Source organism: Pristiophorus japonicus, chromosome 19, assembly GCF_044704955.1.
Source record: "Pristiophorus japonicus isolate sPriJap1 chromosome 19, sPriJap1.hap1, whole genome shotgun sequence".
Taxonomy (NCBI): Eukaryota; Metazoa; Chordata; class Chondrichthyes; family Pristiophoridae; genus Pristiophorus; species Pristiophorus japonicus.
In genome coordinates, this window is record NC_091995.1 from 82,875,333 (window position 1) to 82,882,907 (window position 7,575).

At 45.8% G+C, this 7,575-nt stretch overlaps 1 long non-coding RNA gene across 1 annotated transcript; it reads right to left on the minus strand.

Annotated features, from left to right (window-relative positions):
• Positions 1-486: 486 nt before the first annotated feature.
• On the minus strand, positions 487-5,975 carry LOC139230508 (uncharacterized). Its single transcript, XR_011587943.1, has 2 exons — positions 4,011-5,975; positions 487-2,658 (listed from the first exon to the last, which is right to left on the minus strand). It is a non-coding gene; the product is annotated as an uncharacterized lncRNA (long non-coding RNA).
• Between the last annotated feature and the right edge of the window lie 1,600 nt (positions 5,976-7,575).

Here is a 7,575-nt window from a genome sequence, read left to right on the forward strand (position 1 = left end):
TTTGCTGTGCCGTAAATCAGCGGCCGTGTTTCCCACATTACAACAGTGGCTAATCTGCAGGGCTGTAGTGATACCCGCCCTCCTGTATGGCTCAGAGATATGGACCATATACAGTAGATATCAAATCGCTGGAGAAATACCACCAACGATGTCCCCGCAAGATCCTGCAAATCCCCTGGGAGGACAGACGCACCAATTTCAGTGTCCTCGACCAGGCCAACATCCCCAGCATCGAAGCACTGACCACACTCGATCAGCTCTGCTGGGCGGGCCACATTGTTCGCATGCCTGACAGGAAACTCCCAAAGCAAGCGCTCTACTCGGAACTCCTTCATGGCAAACGAGCCAAAGGTGGGCAGAGGAAACGTTTCAAGGACACCCTCAAAGCCATCCCTGATAAAGTGTGACATCCCCACCGACACCTGGGAGACCCTAGCTGTTAGCGCGAATGTACCCTTTCAAGAATCACTCGTCACTCAGGGTCGGTCCATACATCAAAACGGTTTATTACGCCGGCGGGGAGATGAAGCAACTGGTGGGTCCAGGTACCTCGCTCCGCCGAACAAAGGGTTTCATGGATTTTTATATGTTTTACAACAGTTTACTACAGTTACATCAGCCCATTACGGCCGGACACTATCCAATCATATTGATTATAGATTACATATAGATTCAATTAGACCAACAGAAGTGGTCTCTAAACATTAGGTGACTGCGCGATTGCCTCATGTGTTGCTAAGAGATGTTTTGCTAAGAGATGTGTTGCTAGGAATTACTCATGTATCTTGTGACATGGTCCAGGCCCTCCCCCGCCCTTATCTTAGTCCTGTTACAGAGTCGTATTGTCCTAACATGAACCAGAACATCTTGTCTGAGGCCTGGCTGATTAGAGCCATCTGCAAAGCTTGCTTGTTAGTCCTGTGTGTGGGAAACAACAGTTATCAGTTTCCAGGAATGCAGTCTCTTTCAGCTAACAGAAAATCCCTTGAGACTTTGCTAAATCAATGGCAGCCATTTTTATAATATTAGAGTTACATATTTAGTTCTAACCTTATGCTACAGGTGCCGTTGCCCTAGGGGAAAATCTTTCCGCTATTACAATCCCCCCTTTCGGACAAGGGGCTATTCCTAGCCCCCTGAAACCGACACTAATTTATATTCTGTTATAGCTTTGTATCACCTGGTACTCCCTGCTTCAACGTGCTGGCCAGTCACGCGATTTCAGGAGTCCCAGTTGTTTTCGATCAAATCAATACAGTTCAAATTACCCCTTTCGCCTATTTCGCGAATTTCCTTGCTTATCTGAGCTTTGGTGTTAAACCTCCGTTGTTGTGCACAAGGTCTGCAAGACTGGCAAGCCATGATTCCCCAAGCTACCGCTAGGATTAGCTGTATTCCGACCAGTATGTGTGATATAATTCGAATCCAAGGGTGGATGTTAACATTCATCCCCCAGTTCCACACCCTCCTCCACCAACTCTCATCCTTCAGCTCAGTGTCTGTGTCTTTTTCCAATATCTCAATCTTTGTTCGCAGTTGGTGGTAGAGCTTAACAGACTGTCCGACTCTGAGTCGTAATTCCCTTAATACCTCTGCTAAATGGGGAATAGGGACCTGTTCTGGCTCGTCATAGTCCTGCAGATGATCATGTAGTTGATTGGTGGCATCAATGATTTCGGTACCTCACCGTCTAACTTGGATAATGCGGACTTGCTCTATGGTGATGGGTCGTAGAGATATAAAGCAGAAGTTTGGTTGCGGGATCTGGCATTGCAAGCCGTTATACTGATATGAGTGTTCTGTGGTGGAGACACAGTATTTCCCTTTTCCTCCGTACCCGGCCCAAGCAAAATGTGTAGGGGCGGGTACTATTTCCAAAACACATCCATTGGTTCGATTAAAACCACACTCATCTAACTCTCCCTGTCCCACCGGGTGGGGGCACACCGTGATCTCGCCCCTCTGTTTGCACCCTGTCAGGGAGACGCCGTATAGCGTGTTGTCTCTATGGATAGCGGAGTCTGCGGTTAAGTAGTAACGGAGCGAGGCATTATCCCGTACAACCCCGATATTCTCCAGTTGATAAAGGGGAAATGGACCTGGGTCTTGTGTGACTATAGTGATCATCAAGACAATCCCCACTCCCGCAGCTGTGCCCATTGGGCAGTTTGGGATCGCTGGGAATACTCTGGTTAGTCCCTTCAGAGTGCAGTTATCCAGTGTCCCCTTCAACTTGGCTGGCTGAGTTCGGTGTGAGCTGTCTATCCAGTCCGGTACCTCCCCCCTTTGGATCTGATCGAGGTTGTGTCGTATCTGCCCCACCAGCCACAAACCGTAAGCGTGACAGAGTTGCCCTTGTCGGAGCTTTCTGGCATCTTCCTTTTCTCTGTCAATTAGACGAATAATTATGCATTAAAATAAGTTCTGTCCTTGCTCCAGTCCTTGGCTGCTGGGATACATATTCAATAAGTTAAATCAAACAAGATCCCATAGTTCGAGTAAGTGTGTCTTTCCTGCATTTGCTGCATCCCCCGTAGTCCATCCAGGTTATCTGATGCTTGTATGGGTGTCGAGATCCCTAGTACCATGCTGCAGAGCTGAAGTAGCTACTGTGATTCCATCTCGGTGGGTGTTTAACCTGCAAGTTTTAAACAGATCCTGGTCGTCACCAGGTGTTAGGTCTACTCATCTTTTATCCATGCATGTCGAGGTCACTCTGTGAAATCGGAGGGAAGGGTTAGTTTGGGTTTGTGGACTCCCCACCGTGGGGTACATTGGCTCTATTACCATAGGTGATGGTGCTATGGCTGCGCACTGCACTATCTATCTGGTCCCGTTTTTAAAAAATCTCTTTCAGCTTATTTATCTTAGCTTTTAACTCTTGAATTTGTTTTGTTTGCGTATCTATTTCTTTATTGTATCAGGCAAGTATTATTACAAAGGCTAGTTCTATTTTAATTTATTTTTTAGCCTGACTATACCACCATTTCCTTTATCTGTCAGGTGAGTCTTCTTTATTTTATTAAGACTTCCAAATTAATAATCATCCGAATAAATCCACACCTGCATTTCTAACTTAAAACTTTCTACATACAGGACAACACTACAAAGGGTTAAAAAAAACTTTCACTCTGTCTGAAAGAGTGGGTGGAGCTAAAACAAACAGACAGCTCCACCACTTTTCCAAACAGGCTTTGGGGCACATGAAAACTTCATTCCGCAGTCAAAAAAATCACACAAGCACTCTCACTCAAAGACAGACATTCACAAAAGTCTCTCTTCATTCAACAAAGCTTATTGTTTGGCCGACTTTAAAAAAAAATTAATACATCATGATAGATTAACTTACTTTTGCTGTTAATTTTACGTGGGCTCAAAGAATTAGAACCCAGGCCTTTCCATCTTTATCTTTCCTTTCCTGCTTCCCACCACTTTCGCTGATCCTCCGGCGAGTCGTGGGGTTTCCAACCTGATGTAATCATCTGACTTATTAACCTTTTCTGTTTCTCCGCCAAGTGGCGGGTAAGGGACCCTTCGGGTCTCCACTCGAGTTCTGTTGTTATACTGGCCATGTTTAATACTCAGTGGAGTTAGAGGTCTTTAAACTCTCAGCGGTCCGTCTGCGCACAGCGTGACTTGTCGTAGACCACCTTGCTCTCAGAGGTCCGCCTCCCTCGATGCAACATGGAGCAGGCTTTTTCTAGCTATTAAATTTAGTGATAGCTCGTTAGGGATTGGGAATAATTAGAGATCTAGCTCTCAGCGGTCCGCCTTCACTAGCGTGACTTGCAGGCTTTTTCTCTACACTGTCAGGTTACGAATCTGCTATTACACAAACCTACGCAATTCCTTAACGCGTTCTAAGCAATTCCCGCAGTGCCCTATTCCCCCTTAACGACTACCGATCACCGTTTTGCCTGTTGGTCTGACCCTCCTCACCGGTTGGACATTGCGTCAGCCTCTGGACACCACCCAGTCCCGATCTCTCGGGGTCTGTTGCCCATACTCACCCGGATTCTCCAGGCTGTGTCCCAACGACCTCTGCAACATTCTGTTCGTGACGCCATTTGTTAGCGCGAATGTACATTCCAAGAATCACTCGTCACTCAGGGTCGGTCCATACATCAAAAAGGTTTATTACGCCGGCGGGGAGATGAAGCAACTGGTGGGTCCAGGTACCTCGCTCCGCCGAACAAAGGGTTTCATGGATTTTTATATGTTTTACAACAGTTTACTACAGTTACATCAGCCCATTTCGGCCGGACACTATCCAATCATATTGATTATAGATTACATATAGATTCAATTAGACCAACAGAAGTGGTCTCTAAACATTAGGTGACTGCGCGATTGCCTCATGTGTTGCTAAGAGATGTTTTGCTAAGAGATGTGTTGCTAGGAATTACTCATGTATCTTGTGACATGGTCCAGGCACTCCCCCGCCCTTATCTTAGTCCTGTTACAGAGTCGTATTGTCCTAACATGAACCAGAACATCTTGTCTGAGGCCTGGCTGATTAGAGACATCTGCAAAGCTTGCTTGTTAGTCCTGTGTGTGGGAAACAACAGTTATCAGTTTCCAGGAATGCAGTCTCTTTCAGCCAACAGAAAATCCCTTGAGACTTTGCTAAATCAATGGCAGCCATTTTTATAATATTAGAGTTACATATTTAGTTCTAACCTTATGCTACAGGTGCCGTTGCCCTAGGGGAAAATCTTTCCGCTATTACAATCCCCCCTTTCGGTCAAGGGGCTATTCCTAGCCCCTGAAACCGGCACTAATTTATATTCTGTTATAGCTTTGTATCACCTGGTACTCCCTGCTTCAACGTGCTGGCCAGTCACGCGATTTCAGGAGTCCCAGTTGTTTTCGATCAAATCAATATAGTTCAAATTACCCCTTTCGCCTATTTCGCGAATTTCCTTGCTTATCTGAGCTTTGGTGTTAAACCTCCGTTGTTGTGCACAAGGTCTGCAAGACTGGCAAGCCATGATTCCCCATGCTACCGCTAGGATTAGCTGTATTCCGACCAGTATGTGTGATATAATTCGAATCCAAGGGTGGATGTTAACATTCATCCCCCAGTTCCACACCCTCCTCCACCAACTCTCATCCTTCAGCTCAGTGTCTGTGTCTTTTTCCAATATCTCAATCTTTGTTCGCAGTTGGTGGTAGAGCTTAACAGACTGTCCGACTCTGAGTCGTAATTCCCTTAATACCTCTGCTAAATGGGGAATAGGGACCTGTTCTGGCTCGTCATAGTCCTGCAGATGATCATGTAGTTGATTGGTGGCATCAATGATTTCGGTACCTCACCGTCTAACTTGGATAATGCGGACTTGCTCTATGGTGATGGGTCGTAGAGATATAAAGCAGAAGTTTGGTTGCGGGATCTGGCATTGCAAGCCGTTATACTGATATGAGTGTTCTGTGGTGGAGACACAGTATTTCCCTTTTCCTCCGTACCCGGCCCAAGCAAAATGTGTAGGGGCGGGTACTATTTCCAAAACACATCCATTGGTTCGATTAAAACCACACTCATCTAACTCTCCCTGTCCCACCGGGTGGGGGCACACCGTGATCTCGCCCCTCTGTTTGCACCCTGTCAGGGAGACGCCGTATAGCGTGTTGTCTCTATGGATAGCGGAGTCTGCGGTTAAGTAGTAACGGAGCGAGGCATTATCCCGTACAACCCCGATATTCTCCAGTTGATAAAGGGGAAATGGACCTGGGTCTTGTGTGACTATAGTGATCATCAAGACAATCCCCACTCCCGCAGCTGTGCCCATTGGGCAGTTTGGGATCGCTGGGAATACTCTGGTTAGTCCCTTCAGAGTGCAGTTATCCAGTGTCCCCTTCAACTTGGCTGGCTGAGTTCGGTGTGAGCTGTCTATCCAGTCCGGTACCTCCCCCCTTTGGATCTGATCGAGGTTGTGTCGTATCTGCCCCACCACCCACAAACCGTAAGCGTGACAGAGTTGCCCTTGTCGGAGCTTTCCGGCATCTTCCTTTTCTCTGTCAATTAGACGAATAATTATGCATTAAAATAAGTTCTGTCCTTGCTCCAGTCCTTGGCTGCTGGGATACATATTCCATCAGTTAAATCAAACAAGATCCCATAGTTCGAGTAAGTGTGTCTTTCCTGCATGTGCTGCATCCCCCGTAGTTCATCCGGGTTATCTGATGCTTGTATGGGTGTCGAGAACCCTAGTACCATGCTGCAGAGCTGAAGTAGCTACTGTGATTCCATCTCGGTGGGTGTTTAACCTGCAAGTTTTAAACAGATCCTGGTCGTCACCAGGTGTTAGGTCTACTCATCTTTTATCCATGCATGTCGAGGTCACTCTGTGAAATCGGAGGGAAGGGTTAGTTTGGGTTTGTGGACTCCCCACCATGGGGTACATTGGCTCTGTTGCCATAGGTGATGGTGCTATGGCTGCGCACTGCACTATCTGTCTGGTCCCGTTTTTTAAAAACCTCTTTCAGCTTATTTATCTTAGCTTTTAACTCTTGAATTTGTTTTGTTTGCGTATCTATTTCTTTATTGTATCAGGCAAGTATTATTACAATGGCTAGTTCTATTTTAATTTATTTTTTAGCCTGACTATACCACCATTTCCTTTATCTGTCAGGTGAGTCTTCTTTATTTTATTAAGACGTCCAAATTAATAATCATCCGAATAAATCCACACCTGCATTTCTAACTTAAAACTTTATACATACAGGACAACACTACAAAGGGTTAAAAAAAACTTTCACTCTGTCTGAAAGAGTGGGTGGAGCTAAAACAAACAGACAGCTCCACCACTTTTCCAAACAGGCTTTCAGGCACATGAAAACTTCATTCCGCAGTCAAAAAAATCACACAAGCACTCTCACTCAAAGACAGACATTCACAAAAGTCTCTCTTCATTCAACAAAGCTTATTGTTTGGCCGACTTTAAAAAAAAATTAATACATCATGATAGATTAACTTACTTTCGCTGTTAATTTTACGTGGGCTCAAAGAATTAGAACCCAGGCCTTTCCATCTTTATCTTTCCTTTCCTGCTTCCCACCACTTTCGCTGATCCTCCGGCGAGTCGTGGGGTTTCCAACCTGATGTAATCATCTGACTTATTAACCTTTTCTGTTTCTCTGCCAAGTGGCGGGTAAGGGACCCTTCGGGTCTCCACTCGAGTTCTGTTGTTATACTGGCCATGTTTAATACTCAGTGGAGTTAGAGGTCTTTAAACTCTCAGCGGTCCGTCTGCGCACAGCGTGATTTGTCGTAGACCACCTTGCTCTCAGAGGTCCGCCTCCCTCGATGCAACATGGAGCAGGCTTTTTCTAGCTATTAAATTTAGTGATAGCTCGTTAGGGATTGGGAATAATTAGAGATCTAGCTCTCAGCGGTCCGCCTTCACTAGCGTGACTTGCAGGCTTTTTCTCAGGTTACGAATCTGCTATTACACAAACCTACGCAATTCCTTAACGCATTCTAAGCAATTCCCGCAGTGCCCTATTCCCCCTTAACGACTACCGATCACCGTTTTGCCTGTTGGTCTGACCCTCCTCACCGGTTGGACATTGCGT